This window comes from Bombina bombina, chromosome 8, assembly GCF_027579735.1.
Source record: "Bombina bombina isolate aBomBom1 chromosome 8, aBomBom1.pri, whole genome shotgun sequence".
In the NCBI taxonomy this organism is placed as follows: domain Eukaryota; kingdom Metazoa; phylum Chordata; class Amphibia; order Anura; family Bombinatoridae; genus Bombina; species Bombina bombina.
This window is the reverse complement of record NC_069506.1, coordinates 227,965,331-227,983,851: the sequence shown is the minus strand read 5'-3', so window position 1 is coordinate 227,983,851 and position 18,521 is coordinate 227,965,331. Positions and strand designations below refer to the sequence as shown.

Below are 18,521 nucleotides of genomic sequence, written 5' to 3'. Positions count from 1 at the left end.
TGTTGGCCTTTATCGATGTGTGGCGGACATGATTTGCTACAGCAGATCATGTCCGCCCGCACATTCGGCCCCAGAGAAAGAAATGGTGAATACGTTGTAAGAGGAGGGTGGGAGGAAGGTGAACTGGGTCTGATATAATACTGAGGATAACAAGAGGTGTATACATTAAAAGATAATCAGGGAAAGGAGCAAGAAGGAGGAGGGAGGACTTGTTAGTGGGATAAATATCAGCAGAGAAAGATGAAACATTATAGAGATGAAGTGGGTCAGGAGGTGTGAGTAGGTAGAGTGAGAAATAGGTGATGGTTAGAGATTACGTTACAGACAGAGGAAAACATAAAATGGATGACAAAAGAGAATTAGGAGGGGATAGGTGAAGAGCGGGCGGAGGAGAGGGGAAAGCAAACATTTCATATTCCCAGCTTGCTTGTATAAAGATGGTAAAAAGCAACATTTTTGCTCCAGTTGTTGTATTGCAAGACATGAATGTATATCATCCGGCGTTAACACGTGTGATTACATCTCCCAGCTGTGTTATTACTGTGCGAGATAAAATAAGGGCTTCTTCAAGCGTGATCCTGTTGTTTTAATGGTTACTAATTAGAAATCGAAATTGTTAAAAGCACCCAAAAACGTTATCACAAGTAATAAGTGATAGATCAAGGGAGTCCCACTTTGGTCCCAGTGACCCTCCAGTACTTTTTAGTGGCTATAACATTTCTGCCTTTGATTGATTTATTTATTTTTATATTTTAATCTTTATTAAAAATAAAGTAAAATACAAAGAATCAAGTATACAACAGATAAAAACGTGGAAAATAGTCATGGCTGGCCTAGGATTACTAAAATATTCTATCTAGATAACACTGAAAGTCTGTTTATGCCAAACTATGGCTTTATCAAAGAAGAAGTAGTTGGGAAAATTAATTCTCTGTACAAAAAAGATCCAAAAGGCAACTCAATTAAAGGAACAGTCTACATCTTGGTCGTCTTAAAGTCTTACATTAGATAAAGCTGCACACAGCCTCCTGCACCTTTTCTATATCCTGCAGCAGGAATGGTAAAAAAGTTATTTTAAAGTGAATATTGTTTCTGGCCATATTGAAATGGCTGCCAAGCTCAGTCCACTGATGACATCATGATCTGGGCTGCATATGGCATCCAATCACAAAGGCTCACTAGTTGGATTCAACAGACTGTCAATGCTATTTAGCAGAGTGCCTAGATGCAGCCCAGATCGCGATGTCATCAGTGGGCTGAGCTTGGCAGCCATTTCAAAGTGGCCAGATACAATATTCATTTTAAAATAACGTTTTCACTGTTCCTGCTGCATGATATAGAAAGGGTGAAGGAGGATATTTGCAGCTTAATCCAAAAACGACAACTGCAAAACGTACATTGTATAATAACATAAGTAACATGGCACTAAAAGAAACAATAAAACTACTGCGGAAAATTACACACAAGAAGACAAATGCTACAGGTATGGAAGATACCATTAGTAAATAAAGAGTTCAGGTCTAAAAAAAAAGGCCCAATTATTCAAGCTCATATGAGTTTATTACTGCCAAATTAGATATCCAATAGGAAGTTAAGCAATTAGTGGGACTCCCATATAACCACCATGTCGTAGTACAGTATAGGACTAAGGTATCGGTCACTAGATAATGGTTTCTTTTGAGTATTAAAAATATGGAAGCTTCACGAATTTGTGTGTCATCTTTGTGCAGGGGCCACGCTTATCTTATCTGTATTTTTCCAATATTAGTATATGTGCTTCTGAAGCTAGAACGTTTTATTTATTTATTTATTTGTTTTGTTAAAGAAACATAATGACAAAGCAAAGTAACATTACTGCTTGTGTGACATTAAATTACTGTTATTTCACTATTGTGTTTTGTTTTTTTAATGAGTCCATATTGCTGTAGCCCACAAGCTGATAGGAGTGTAAGCGTCTATTACTGCAGCAGGAATGTGCATTATTGGAAAGAAATAAACTGCCTTAAGATCTTTGCGTGGCATTTCTTTAATCTCCAGTGAATGAACATATATAATTGAGATGGTCGATATCATGTAATCTTGCCAGTACGCGTATGTGCTTTTGCAAGATTAAAGAGAAGTCAATGAGACATCTTAAGGTAGTTTCCTACTGTACATTGCTGCCCAGAAATGTTTACTGTCCTCAGGCGGAAATATCATCTTACACCTGCATCAAGCATCTGATTTATCATTTAAGTATACACATTTTGTAAACACAAAAATAGTGAGAATATATATAACTTAAAAGGGATATGAAACCCAATTTTTTATCTTTCATGGTTCAGATAAATGTAGCCACCAATCAACAAGCACTACCCAGGTCCTGAACCAAAAATGGGCCAGCTCCTAAGCTTAGATTCCTGCTTTTCAAATAAAGATACCAAGAGAACAAAGACAATTTGATAATAGGAGTAAAATAAGAGAGTTGCTTAAAATTGCATGTTCTATCTGAATCATGAAAGAAAAAAAATTGTGTGCTTTCATGAATCAGATAGAACATACATTTGTAAACAACTTTCCAATTTACTGCTATTATCAATTTTGCTTCATTCTCTTGGTATCCTTTCTTGAAGAAGCAACAATGCACTACTGGGAACTAGCTGAACATATCGTTAAACCAATCATTAGGGGCATATATGTGCAGCCACCAATCAGCAGCTAGCTCTGAGCTCCGGAAACTACCTAGGTATGTTTTTTTCAACAAAGGATACCAAGAGAATAAAGCAATTTAGAAAAAAAGAAGTAAATTGAAAAGTTGTTTACAATTCTATGCTCTATCTGAATCGTGAATTAATAAATTTGGGTTTCATGTCCCTTTAAAGGGATATGATACCCACACGTTTTCTTGTGTGATTCAGACAGAGCACACTATTTAAAATAAGTCTCCAATTTACTTCTATTGCCAAATGTGCTTTGTTTCCATGGTATTCTTTGTTGAATAGGTAGGGAATAGTGCTGCCATCTAGTGCTCTTGCAAATGAATAACATTCTTGTATATCTGCTGTGATTTAGTGCTCCAGGCACGTGCACACTCCTGAGCTTACGTTCCCTGCTTTTTAACAAAAGATACCAATAGAATGAATATTTGATAATAGAATTAAATTAAAATGTTTGTTAAAAAATGTATGCTCTATCTGAATCATAAAAGAACATTAATGGTTTTCTTGTCTCTTTAAAGTCAAAAAACATAATTTATGTAAGAACTTACCTGATAAATTCATTTCTTTCATATTAGCAAGAGTCCATGAGCTAGTGACGTATGGGATATACATTCCTACCAGGAGGGGCAAAGTTTCCCAAACCTCAAAATGCCTATAAATACACCCCTCACCACACCCACAATTCAGTTTAACGAATAGCCAAGAAGTGGGGTGATAAGAAAGGAGCGAAAGCATCAAAAATAAGGAATTGGAATAATTGTGCTTTATACAAAAAAATCATAACCACCACAAAAAAGGGTGGGCCTCATAGACTCTTGCTAATATGAAAGAAATGAATTTATCAGGTAAGTTCTTACATAAATTATGTTTTCTTTCATGTAATTAGCAAGAGTCCATGAGCTAGTGACGTATGGGATAATGATGTGGATCTTCCACGCAAGCGTCACTAGAGAGGGAGGGATAAAATAAAGACAGCCAATTCCGCTGAAAATAATCCACACCCAAAACAAAGTTTAAATCTTATAATGAAAAAAACTGAAATTATAAGCAGAAGAATCAAACTGAAACAGCTGCCTGAAGTACTTTTCTACCAAAAACTGCTTCAGAAGAAGAAAACACATCAAAATGGTAGAATTTAGTAAAAGTATGCAAAGAAGACCAAGTTTCTCCTTTGCAAATCTGATCAACCGAAGCTTCATTCCTAAACGCCCAGGAAGTAGAAACTGACCTAGTAGAATGAGCTGTAATCCTTTGAGGCGGAGTTTTACCCGACTCGACATAAGCATGATGAATCAAAGACTTTAACCAAGACGCCAAAGAAATGGCAGAGGCCTTCTGACCTTTCCTAGAACCGGAAAAGATAACAAATAGACTAGAAGCCTTTCGGAAATTTTTAGTAGCTTCAACATATTTCAAAGCTCTAACTACATCCAAAGAATGCAACGATCTTTCCTTAGAATTCTTAGGATTAGGACACAATGAAGGAACCACAATTTCTCTACTAATGTTGTTAGAATTCACAACCTTAAATACAAATTTAAAAGAAGTTCGCAACACCGCCTTATCCTGATGAAAAATCAGAAAAGGAGACTCACAAGAAAGAGCAGATAATTCAGAAACTCTTCTAGCAGAAGAGATGGCCAAAAGAAACAAAACTTTCCAAGAAAGTAATTTAATGTCCAGCGAATGCATAGGTTCAAACGGAGGAGCTTGAAGAGCCCCCAGAACCAAATTCAAACTCCAAGGAGGAGAAATTGACTTAATAACAGGTTTTATACGAACCAAAGCTTGTACAAAACAATGAATATCAGGAAGACTAGCAATCTTTCTGTGAAAAAGAACAGAAAGAGCAGAGATTTGTCCTTTCAAGGAACTTGCAGACAAACCTTTATCCAAACCATCCTGAAGAAACTGTAAAATTCTAGGAATTCTAAAAGAATGCCAAGAAAAATGATGAGAAAAACACCAAGAAATGTAAATCTTCCAGATTCGATAATATATCTTCCTAGATACAGATTTACGAGCCTGTAACATAGTATTAATCACAGAGTCAGAGAAACCTCTATGACTGAGAATCAAGCGTTCAATCTCCATACCTTCAAATTTAAGGATTTGAGATCCTGATGGAAAAAAGGACCTTGCAATAGAAGGTCTGGTCTTAACGGAAGAGTCCACGGTTGGCAAGTGGCCATCCGGACAAGATCCGCATACCTGTGAGGCCATGCTGGAGCCACCAGCAGAACAAACAAGCACTCCTTTAGAATCTTGGAAATCACTCTTGGAAGAAGAACTAGAGGCGGAAAGATATAGGCAGGATGATACTTCCAAGGAAGTGACAATGCATCCACTGCCTCCGCCTGAGGATCCCTGGATCTGGACAGATACCTGGGAAGCTTCTTGTTTAGATGAGAAGCCATCAGATCTATTTCTGGAAGTCCCCACATTTGAACAATCTGAAGAAATACCTCTGGGTGAAGAGACCATTCGCCCGGATGTAACGTTTGGCGACTGAGATAATCCGCTTCCCAATTGTCTATACCTGGGATATGAACTGCAGAAATTAGACAGGAGCTGGATTCCGCCCATACCAGTATTCGAGATACTTCTTTCATAGCCAGAGGACTGTGAGTCCCTCCTTGATGATTGACATATGCCACGGTTGTGACATTGTCCGTCTGAAAACAAATGAACGACTCTCTCTTTAGAAGAGGCCATGACTGAAGAGCTCTGAAAATTGCACGGAGTTCCAAAATGTTGATTGGTAATCTCACCTCCTGAGATTCCCAAACCCCTTGTGCTGTCAGAGACCCCCAAACAGCTCCCCAACCTGTCCGACTTGCATCTGTTGAAATCACAGTCCAGGTCGGAAGAACAAAAGAAGCCCCCTGAACTAAACGATGGTGGTCTGTCCACCACGTCAGAGAGTGTCGTACAATCGGTTTTAAAGATATTAATTGAGATATCTTTGTATAATCCCTGCACCACTGGTTCAGCATACAGAGCTGAAGAGGTCGCATGTGAAAACGAGCAAAGGGGATCGCGTCCGATGCAGCAGTCATAAGACCTAGAATTTCCATGCATAAGGCTACCGAAGGGAATGATTGAGACTGAAGGTTTCGACAAGCTGAAACCAATTTTAGACGTCTCTTGTCTGTCAGAGACAGAGTCATGGACACTGAATCTATATGGAAACCTAAAAAGGTTACCCTTGTCTGAGGAATCAATGAACTTTTTGGTATATTGATCCTCCAACCATGTTCTCGAAGAAACAATACAAGTCGATTCGTATGAGATTCTGCTAAATGTGAAGACTGAGCAAGTACCAAGATATCGTCCAAATAAGGAAATACCACAATACCCTGTTCTCTGATTACAGACAGAAGGGCACCGAGAACCTTTGTAAAAATCCTTGGAGCTGTTGCTAGGCCAAACGGCAGAGCCACAAACTGGTAATGCTTGTCTAGGAAAGAGAATCTCAGAAACTGATAGTGATCTGGATGAATCGGAATATGCAGATATGCATCTTGTAAATATATTGTGGACATATAATGCCCTTGCTGAACAAAAGGCAGAATAGTCCTTATAGTTACCATTTTGAATGTTGGTATCCTTACATAATGATTCAATATTTTTAAATCCAGAACTGGTCTGAAGGAATTCTCCTTCTTTGGTACAATGAAGAGATTTGAGTAAAACCCCAGCCCCTGTTCCAGAACTGGAACTGGCATAATTACTCCAGCCAACTCTAGATCTGAAACACATTTCAGAAATGCTTGAGCCTTCACTGGATTTACTGGGACACGGGAAAGAAAAAATCTTCTTGCAGGAGGCCTTATCTTGAAGCCTATTCTGTACCCTTGTGAAACAATGTTCTGAATCCAAAGATTGTGAATCGAATTGATCCAAATTTCTTTGAAAAAATCGTAATCTGCCCCCTACCAGCTGGGCTGGAATGAGGGCCGCACCTTCATCTTGACTTGGGAGCTGGCTTTGGCTTTCTAAAAGGCTTGGATTTATTCCAGACTGGAGATGGTTTCCAAACTGATACCGCTCCTGTAGGGGAAGGATCAGGCTTTTGTTCCTTATTGTGACGAAAGGAACGAAAACTATTAGTAGACCTAAATTTACCTTTAGATTTTTTATCCTGTGGTAAAAAAGTTCCTAGCATGTTGAAGAAGATTAACAATGCTATGAGAATTATGATCTGTTACTTGTTGCGCTAAAGCTTCCAACCAAAAAGTTGAAGCTGCAGCAACATCCGCTAAAGATATAGATATAGCAGGTCTAAGAAGATTACCTGAACATAAGTAAGCTTTTCTTAGAAAGGATTAAATTTTCCTATCTAAAGGATCCTTAAAGGAAGTACTATCTGCCGTAGGAATAGTAGTACGTTTAGCAAGAGTAGAGATAGCCCCATCCAAATTATTCCATTCCCTGGAAATTACTTCAGAAATAGCATCAGGGACAGGAAAAACTTCTGGAATAACTACAGGAGATTTAAAAACCTTATTTAAACGTTTAGATTTAGTATGAAGAGGACCAGATTCCTCTATTTCTAATGCAATTAAGACTTCTTTAAGTAAAGAACGAATAAATTCCATTTTGAATAAATATGAAGATTTATCAGCGTCAACCTCTGAAACTGAATCCTCTGAACCAGAGGAATCATTATCAGAATCAGAATGATGATGTTAATTTAAAAATTCATCTGAAAAATGAGAAGTTTTAAAAGACCTTTTACGTTTACTAGAAGGAGGAATAACAGACATAGCCTTCTTAATGGATTTAGAAACAAAATTTCTTATGTTAACAGGAACACTCTGAGTATTAGATATTGATGGAACAGCAACAGGTAATGTAACATTACTAAAGGAAATATTATCTGCATTAACAAGTTTGTCATGACATTCATTACAAACAACAGCTGGAGGAACAGATACCACAAGTTTACAGCAAATACACTTAACTTTGGTAGATCCAGCATCAGGCAGCGATTTTCCAGAAGTATCTTCTGATTCAGGGTCAATCTGAGACATCTTGCAATATGTAATAGAAAAAACAACATATAAAGCAAAATTGATCAGTTTCAGAAATGGGAAAAAATGCCAGTGAACAAGCTTCTAGCAACCAGAAGCAAATAAACAATGAGACTTAAATAATGTGGAGACAATGACGCCCATATTTTTTAGCGCCAAAAAAAGACGCCCACATTATTTGCCGCCTAAATGCTTTTAGCACCAAAAATGACGCCACATCCGGTAACGCCGACACTTTTGGCGCAAAAACGTCAAAAATGACGCAACTTCCGGTGACAAGTATGACGCCGGAAATAACAAAGAAAATTTTTTGCGCCAAAAAAGTCAGCGCCAAGAATGACGCAATAAAATGAAGCATTTTCAGCCCCCGCGAGCCTAACAGCCCACAGGGAAAAAAGTCAAATTTTAAGGTAAGAAAAAAATTTATTATTCAAATGCATTATCCCAAATAATGAAACTGACTTTCTGAAATAAGGAATATTGAACATCCTGAATCAAGGCAAATAAATGTTTAAACACAAATATTTAGAACTTTATATAAAAGTGCCCAACCATAGCTTAGAGTGTCACAAAAATAAGACTTACTTACCCCAGGACACTCATCTACATGTAGTAGAAAGCCAAACCAGTACTGAAACGAGAATCAGTAGAGGTAATGGTATATATAAGAGTATATCGTCGATCTGAAAAGGGAGGTAAGAGATGAATCTCTACGACCGATAACAGAGAACCTATGAAATAGACCCCGTAGAAGGAGATCATTGAATTTAAATAGGCAATACTCTCTTCACATCCCTCTGACATTCACTGCACGCTGAGAGGAAAACCGGGCTCCAACCTGCTGCGGAGCGCATATCAACGTAGAATCTAGCACAAACTTACTTCACCACCTCCATAGGAGGCAAAGTTTGTAAAAATGATTTGTGGGTGTGGTGAGGGGTGTATTTATAGGCATTTTGAGGTTTGGGAAACTTTGCCCCTCCTGTTAGGAATGTATATCCCATACGTCACTAGCTCATGGACTCTTGCTAATTACATGAAAGAAATATAAATGCACATAGATTTATTGCATCTTTGAATAGAAACATATTTACAATATATATGTATTGGCAAAAATGCTTCTATTAAGAGTTAACACTGTTTTATTGATAACATTTTTCTCTGCACGTGCATGTGAAGCATAGCTAGATATTTTCACTGCACCCACATTTTAAATAATGCAGCTGCTTAGATCATCAGTGGGGCTTGTATCATGTCAGCAATTAACAAATTGAGTCATTACCAGATGGTACAAGCACCTTAGGCTCTCCGAACAAGTTCTGTGTTTAAAATGCTGGTGCACGGTGCATACTTAAATACACTTTTGAAACAGCTATAGCTTTTTTTAGAAGCATGTTTGCTAATGCATGTATATTACAAAATTGCTTCTGTTTAATACCGAAATGCACCCATGTGGTTTCCAATTTTGGCTGGAATATCCCTTTAATGTTGTAATAATATTATTATTATTATTATTATTATTATTATTAATAATTTCATGAATGTAATTAATGAATTAATAGAAATTATAATAGAAATTCTAAAATGTATTATGAAAATTCAAAAATAACCTAAACTATTGAGCCCACCTAGGTTTACTCTTGATCAAAAGGACAGCAAGAGAACAAAGCAAATTTGATAATAGAAGTAAATTGGAAAGTTGTTTAAAATTGTCTGTTCTTTCTGAATCACAAAAGTTTAATTTTTACTTTACTGTCCCTTTAACCCTTTGGTTGCAAACAGCAGCAGAATATGCATTGTGGCTTGGTTGTAAACAGCCAAGGACCAAAAAGACAAGTCCAGAAACAAATTTATGTATTTGTTCTTAAAGGGACACTGAACCCAATTTTTTTCTTTTGTGATTCAAATAGCGCATGCAATTTTAAGCAACTTTCTAATTTACTCCTATTATCAAATTTTCTTCGTTCTCTTGGTATCTTTATGTAAAATGCAAGAATGTAATTTTGGATGCCGGACCATTTTTGATGAACAACCTGGGTTGTTCTTACTGATTGGGTTGTTCTTACTGATTGGTGGATAAATTCACCCACCAATAAACAAGTGCTGTCCAGAGGTCTGAGCCAAAAAATAGTTTAGATGCCTTCTTTTTCAAATAAAGATAGCAAGAGAACAAAGAAAAAATGATAATAGGAGTAAATTAGAAAGTTGCTTATAACTGCATGCTCTATCTGAATCACAAAAGAAAAAAATTGGGTTCAGTGTCCCTTTAAATACGTATTGAACCGAAAATATTACCTTTGAAAGCAAAACATTAAATATCAATATTTATTTTATATTATTATTGAAGTTGTTTAGATCCTTGTACAACACTAGGGGCATAATCTTTGTAACTGATATGTGCAATCTCACCTTGCTGTACTCAGGCATTTTCTGTTTACAAACCTCAATTCATCTGTACTGTGGAGAAAGCACTGTATTTAGTATTGTAGATGTCAAAGCTCTCAGCAGGATTTTCTGGCAATTAAATAAATAAGGACTCAGGTCAGGTGACATCATAGCTTATCAAAACATGAATAACAAATGTGCCTGCAAGAGGCGAACAGGAATTTCAATTACAAGGAAAAATGTATTTTCTCAGATAATTGCAGTCTGATGTACATTAGAAAACCAATGGGTTAATCATTTAGCAGCTAAGGTAGAGAAAATAATGATTATTGTTTTTCATAGATTTTTCTCATAATTTGCAATTTATGTACTTAAATTTTTCACCTTATACATAATATAAAAACATATATATATATTTATATATCTATACTATAATCGCGTTTGTAACACGTCCGTCGCCGTTGCTAGTTGCGCACGCATCCTCAATGGAATGTTGGCTGCGCGCGCAGCCAAAATAATCCACCTGGATGCACATAGGCAACCACCCGCACGAAACAACGAAAAAACACGTAACCGACCGAAAGAAATAAATAAAAAAACTAAACGCCCGCACTAAGTATAACAAAAAAAAACTAACCTCCCGCACAAAGTATTAACAAACACCGAAACTGTTAACATCGCAAAATAATAAAGTATTTAACCCCTAATCCGCAAACAAAATAATTAAAATATTAACCCTTAAACCGCCAACTCCCCACATCGCAATAAATCTATTTAACCTATTAACCTCTAAACTGACAAACCCCCACATCGCAATAAACCTTATTACCCTATTAACTCCTAAACCGCCAACCCCCCACATCACAATAAACCTAATTAACCTATTAACCCCTAAACCCCCTACATCGCAATAAACCTAATTAACCTTTTAACTCCTTAATCGCCAAATCCCCCAAAACGCAAATAACTAATTTTATTACTAACCCCTCTAAGATAACACACCCTAAATTAACCCCAATGCTAAGTTACACTTAAAATAATAAAACCTAACCTTTAAATTACAAAATAAAAATCTAAATATACAAAAAAAAAAAAAAAAAATTACAGAAAAATTACAGAAAAAAATAAACAAAATTATCAAAAATAAAAAAAATTAAACCTAATCCCCCAAATAAAAACGCCCCCTAATCTAAACTACCAATAGCCCTTAAAATGGCCTTTTGTAGGGCATTGCCCTAAGTTAAACAGCTCTTTTACATTTAAAAAATACTAAGACCCCCTAACAGTAAAAAAAACCACCCACCAAACACCCCGAAATAAAAACATACCACTAAAAAAATTTAAACTACCCATTGCCCCTAAAGGGGCATTTGTATGGGCATTGCCCTTAAAAAGGGCAATGGGTAGTTTAGTTTTTTTTTAGTGTTAGTTTTTTTATTTTGGGGGCTTTGGTGGGTGGGGGTTTAACTGTTAGGCGGGTAATTGGTAATTTGTTTAGGTAAAAAAGCTGTTTAACTTAGGACAATGCCCTACAAAAGCCCTTTTAAGGGTTATTAGTAGTTTACTATTAGATTAGGGGGTGTTTTTATTTTTCGGGGGATTTTTTATAGGTGTATTAGTTTAGGTTTAAATTTTTTATTTTGGATACCTTTGTTTATTTTTATTTTCTGTAATTTTGCATTTTTTATTTTGTTTAATTTTAGCTTTGGGGTTTGTAGTTTTTTATATATATGTTACGCTAAAGTCAGATATCCAGGTAATCCTAGAGTTGCCCGGGTAAAACGGACATTACCCATTACCCACCTGCAGGGTTTAAGGAAGGCGCCCGCCAATCCTCTGGCATCCACCCCAAGTGAACCTTGGGGAATGAGGTTTACAAGAGGGGCTTCCCCCACTTGAACCTCCTAGGTGGAGGCAAAAAAACATAGTGAAGATGGGGAAATTACAGTGCATCGTATATATGTTTGATGCAGTGACTCAATGATCTTTATGATCTTACATCTGGCTTACATTTCCCAATATTTACCTTTACCCATAACACACACATTTTATATATATATATATATATATATATATATATATATATATATATATATATATATATATATATATATATATATATATATATACATACATACATACACACATACATATACAGGTATATATATATATAAGGTGAAAAATGTAAGTACATAAATTGCAAATTATGCGAAAAATCTATGAAAAAAAATAATCATTATTTTCTCTACCTTGGCTGCTAAACGATTAACCCGTTGGTTTTCTAATGTACATCAGACTGCAATTATTTGAGAAAATACATCTGATTATTAGGGATGCTAAATGTGTATTAGGCCTTGAAGCATTTTCAAATAGAAAATGCAGATTACGCTTTATATTATAAACGTTTTCACTAAAGTAGTTTTGGTGGATATCATACAATAAGGTACAACTTTTATAGAGCCATCTTGTGTAAGGATAACAGGCAATTTCAGCCATTTTACCTGATTACTTAACTGACAGCTACAATGATTACCAGGGGATTGCTGGATGATCTACACTTCTCGAATAGAACAATGAAATCCTACAGAAGTGTTTTGGGGACGATACTGTGGAGTTGACCTTTTTGAAAGTGGGTGACATTTTAGTTTGAGGTGACAGCGGCAGACACACGAGGAGAACGGTGTGGGGCACTGGGGTGTCCGGTTCTGCAATAGGGGAGCGTGGGAGTGACAGGCTAGGGGCTTAGAGCTGCCACTTCAAAAGGTCATGAAGAAATGTCATACGATTTATCATCGCTCTGCAGACTACGAAAAAGCAAAAGGGGACAGAAAACTGACTGAAGGAGGAAGACGAAATGGAGGAGACACATGGAGGACCAGAAAATGCAAGATGAAATGGGGGCAGGGGTGAGGAGATGATGGAGAAAGAAAATATCAAGCAAATCTATGTTCATTTACAGGGCTAATTTATTAATAACTGAGATATTTTAGCCACACGGCAGGATCAGCTGTGTGGGTTAATGCTTAATCAAGTCATAATTTTTCATGAGAGGTCAAAATCCACTGTTCTGATTTAAAGGCTATTTGCTCTTTTTAAATTTGTTTTGAAACATTAAATTCTATTTAATTACAGATCTTAAAAAAAGATTTTTGGAGTGGAGTTTTTCATGTTTGCTGATAGCAGAATATGTACGTCCACTAGACTTTTTTTTTTGCTAAAATCAAAATAAAATGGAAAATACAACAGTCAGACACATACCCAGCAGTTTCTTCACTAGTCAGTTGGAAATGAGATTGGTTTCTTTATAGACCCACATAGGAGCTGTTGATTTAGAGCTAAGAATAAAGCAACACACAGAGAGAACTGTATGCGCACATCTAAACACACATGCAATTACTATCACAACTATACCTAGCTGCACACACATAACACTGTTATACACAAACAGAATATACACTGCTGTAGCTATAAACATAGAAATAGTTATAGACGTAACGTTAAAGGGACATTAAACTCAAAACTGTATTCTCTATAAAGGGCTAGATTACAAGTGGAGCTCAGTAGTTGGCACATGGTGTATTATCTTCCACTCGGTCTTGTACAAAGAATAACGCACAATCTCCTAACATGGGGATAGTTACATTTTTTAACCAAAGTATCTTAACACTGCAAAAAATGTCTACAAAAATACTGTCCCCTGAGTGGCAGCTGCATTTTACATGTTGGCTATGCATTACAAATATGGCCCAGAAAGCAGTGACATTGCACAAGGGTTGCCACCTTGGCCATGTTTTCCTGGACACTTATGAGTTACACATGCTGCAGGGAGGAACATGTATTGTGCTGTTCATCAGCACTATTCATGTGATGTCCAGAGGCTCAATATATGTTCCCCCTGCTAACCCTGCAGCATGTGTAACTCAAACGTGTCCAGGAAAACATGGCCGAGGCAGCATCCCTACATTGCACATGTACTATTTTGTGTTAATGGCAGCCATATGATACCTTATGAGATACCTTATTCTTTGCTGATGTTAGGAAGGTGGTGGGAGTGGACTTTCTGCCTTCCAGGATGCTCACTCCCCACCATTGTACAATGCATGCAGGGAATTAGAGTCCACAACTGCAGTGGCACAATACTTAGAAATAGTGAACTATAAATTCCAGAATGCTATGCAATACTGCGCTTCTTCTTTTAAAATGGAGCAACTTTCAGGGGAATTTAAAAAAAAAAAAGCATATTTGTTCTTCCCCCCATCCCCCCCCCCCTGCAGTTTGTACTCCAGGTGAGGAGGAAAATCCAAGGGGACAGATGTCCCCTCTTGGCCCCCCACCCCGAACGTCCATGGCACTAACCTTTGCTGCACATGGGAAGGCTGCAGTACTGAAAGTTCCACTACTGGCAGACAACCCTCGCATCACACACTGAAAGGTACTAAAATGCCTCTTTGTTAGACTACCTTAAAATAATGATTTGATCACTTTAGGACATTTCACATGCACTTTTGATTTGCGATGCTGATATCTTTACAACATAGCAATATTATTACTATCTTTTGATCATCTAGCCTACATCATCTATTTAGCTTCTGCAAACACAGTTAAATCTGAGCTCCCAGCACAATAAATTACCAAAGCTACTATTCTTGTTATGCTTTGTTGAAGAGCCTACTTTGGTATGCTCTGGAGAGTGCACGTCTTGAGCACTACATGGCAGCAGTGGTCTGTGGTTGCAACAACATTGGCAACAATGTTGTGCATTGTTGTAAAGGCTGCTGCCCTCTAGTAAATGTGATAACTGAACTAAATTAAAAAGTTGTTAAAAAAATTACATGATCTATTGGAATAATGAAAGTTTTTATTTTAAAACAAATGCTCAAAATTAATGTACTAATGAATTAGACTTTTCATGTTATACTAGAATGCACATTTATGTACATAATACCATCTACACTACACATCCACATCACAGCAACACAGACATTTTAACACAAATATACAAACACACATATATATAATACACATATGCAGTAAACCACATAAAATGAAACACTACAATGAACAGACAATTGCGCTGTAAATAGTCAAAGAAGAAGGTAAAACAAGTAAAAAAGGGGGAGATTCCCCAAACTCCCAAACTAAACAAATCAATACAGATACTCTCTGAGAACAGAGAGATAGATACTGTTTGCGCTACCCAAAGTAGCTTAATCAGTAACTGCTAGACAGATAAAAAAAGTATGTAAGTTAAAAAAGTAACATTTAATAAAACATGGATAAAAACAATCTTATATAGTGATCACATGTATCTAATAAAATTTGCAACTAAAAATAGTGACAATAGTAACACAAAGTTAAAAATTTAGGCATATAGTTTGATACACAAAGTTTACAAACATAAAGCACTGAAAAGTGTAGTATCCTAAAGCGTGAACCGAAACCACAAATGATCCGGAGATGTGGTTGAAGAGAAGGGATAATTTAGTTATCCGACTCCACAGGTAACAGATGCCAGGGATCGCTGGAACACAAAGAGAGTCCAAATGACAAAAAAGCCCAGACAACAAGGTATTATGTCTTACTTACACCGGAGTTGTTCTGGCTGGGTTCCCGCAATATCTCCTGATGCTACATCGAGTACACCATCTGGATTTGCATCACAGGCTCAATCAGCTAGTGTCTTAGATCTCCTATTTCGCGCTTGCACGTCTGGACCTTGGAGTACAGATACTGTGTTTGGACAAAAGAGTGCAAAACAAAAGAGCAACGCGTTTCAACCTTGCCGGCTTTTTTCAAGTTCTCAACAAAAGTGTGCAGAACAAAAGAGCAACGCATTTCCGCTTTACCGGCCTTTTTTTTAAAAAAAAAAAGGCTGGTACAGCTGAAACGCGTTGCTCTTTTGTTCTGCACTCTTTTGTCCACACACAGTATCCGTACTCCAAAGTTTGGTGTCCAGGAGTGCAAGAGCGACATAGGAAATCTAAGATGCCAGCTGATTGAGCCTGTTTTGCAAATCCGGACGGTGTACTTGAAGTAGCATCAGGAGAAATTGCGGGAACCCAGCCAGAACAGCTCCGGTGTAAGTAAGGCGTAACACCTTGTTGTCTGGGCATTTTGTCTTTTGTCATTTGGACTCTCTTTGTGTTCCAGCGAGCCCTGACATCTGTTACCTGTGGGAGTCTGATAACAAAATTATCCCTTCTCTTCAACCACATCTCTGGATCATTTGTAGTTTCGGTTCACGCTTTTGGATACTACATTTTTCAGTGCTTTATGTTTGTTCCCTCTGTGTGAAAAACTATATGCCTATATTTTTAACTTTGTGTTACTATTGTCACTATTTTTAGTTACAAATTGTATTAGATACATGTGATCACTGTGTTTTTATTCATGTTTTATTAAATGTTACTTTTTCAACTTACATACTTTTTTATCTGTCTAGCCGTCACTGATTAAGCTACTTTCGGTAGTGCAAACAGTATATCTCTGTTCTCAGAGAGTATCTGCATTGATTAGTAAACCCCACCAGCAACATCAGAAATACGGCTGCACAGACAGACATGTAACCAGACAGCTACACTGACAAAAACTAAAATATTTCTGTAAATCTTCATCATTGTCATACAATTGATACAATATTTAGCCCCTGCTGTTTGCACCTAATGCTCTCTGCATCATCTCCAGTAATACACAGTGCAATATACTTTGTGCGCAGTGATATATGAAACTGCAATTTAAACCATGCACAAAATATTTTTAAAACTACAATTTATACACATCCAACATATCTATCATAAAAAAAATCTTAACCATAAAAAGTGTTACACCATGACACAAAACAATATACACAAAAACACACAGATACATCTATGTACACAAACTGCACTGGGGCACCGTACACCTGGCTTCCTTCCAAACACTTTCAAGAAATAGGAAAATCAGCCCAAATCTGGCTGAAGAGCAGAGTGATTGTAACTTTACCCACAGTAAATTATATGCCAGAGAGCACTCAGCGTGGCAAGCACAGCTGGCAGGATAGAGAGGGAGAGAAGGGAATGAAAGAAAGGGAGAAAATGAGAAACACTGAGGTGTGTGAAACAAAAGAGAGAGTTTATGAAATGGAAATAAAGAGATAATTAAAGGGACATTCTATTGCATAAACAACAGGCATGTATTAGTTATGGCATGGTTTTGTCCGTTGCAGTTTAACCCTTCCAAATGGTTTAAACACATAGCTAATGTCCTGCTTGGCAGCTGCAATAATCTTGCCGCTCAGAGCAGAACAACAAATGTGATTGGTGGATAGATGTATATGCCGCTTATAATTCGCTCAATGGCAGTAGCTGCAAAGAGTTGTGGCTCCCACGTGAGAATTTATTTATATATTTAACCCCTTTATGGAAATAAGAGATATGGATAAAGTACATGTTTGTTTAAATTGTATTTATTGTTTTTTTCCAAAAACGTTTTTTTCCACAAATCTTAATTCTTTTCTAACAATGACTTCTAGTTCTGCAGTTATTTTACATATACAGGGAAATGTGGTAAATATTATTTACTTTAATAGTTTATTCTAACTAACTTGGCATTGAAGATTGAATAGCAACAACATATCCTGCCGAATCGTTGTAAAGGTATTGTATCAAACGTAAGGGTTTCTACAAATTTGAGGATCATCCCTTACAAAGTTATTTATTCTTTGATGGATCTAAAAAAAAAAAGGGAGGGGGTAAGAAGAAACCCCCCTCACGCACACTCTCTCCCACTCTCAGACAAAGTACATGTTAATAGTACGAGAGAAATGAATGGTACAGGGAGAGAGAAGAGTGTAAGAAAAAAGGTGATAGTAAAGGTAGAGGGGCATATTTATCAAGCTCCGTATGGGAGCTTGAGGCCCCTTGTTTCCGCGCGAGCCTTCAGGAAAACAGAAGTTATAAATCAGCGGTCTAAAGATCGCTGCTCCATAACTTGTCCACCTGCTCTGAGGCGGCGGACAGAAATCAACCGATCGAATACGATCGGGTTGATTGACACTACTTGCTGGATTAGGCGTGAATCTGCAGGGGGTGGTATTGCACCAGCAGTTCACAAGAACTGCTGGTGCAATGATAAATGCTGACAGCATATGCTGTCGGCACTTATCAATGTGTAGCGATGTGCAGCGGACATGATGCACTACTTCGTATCATGTCCGCTCGCACATCGATACATATGCCCCAGAAAAGGGAATTAAGTATAAAAAATAAATTAATGATTAATTAAGATTGGGAAAGAACCAAATGTATATTAAAAGCAAAACTGATGATAGCTGTAGTTGTCAGAGCGATGATTAGTAGGAGATAGACAGCACGTAGACGATACTTTGAAATATCAGGTTTAAGGATGGAGGTAGTAGAGCTGA

The 18,521-nt window shown here is 37.1% G+C and overlaps 1 protein-coding gene and 1 non-coding gene across 2 annotated transcripts in view; both read right to left on the bottom strand.

Moving 5' to 3' along the window:
* Positions 1-18,521, bottom strand: part of CADM4 (cell adhesion molecule 4) — a 512,369-nt gene that overhangs the window by 140,368 nt on the left and 353,480 nt on the right. The window lies entirely within an intron of this gene.
* LOC128639295 (U6 spliceosomal RNA) lies at positions 1,686-1,792 on the bottom strand. The gene has a single exon (XR_008399164.1). It is a non-coding gene; the product is annotated as a U6 spliceosomal RNA (small nuclear RNA).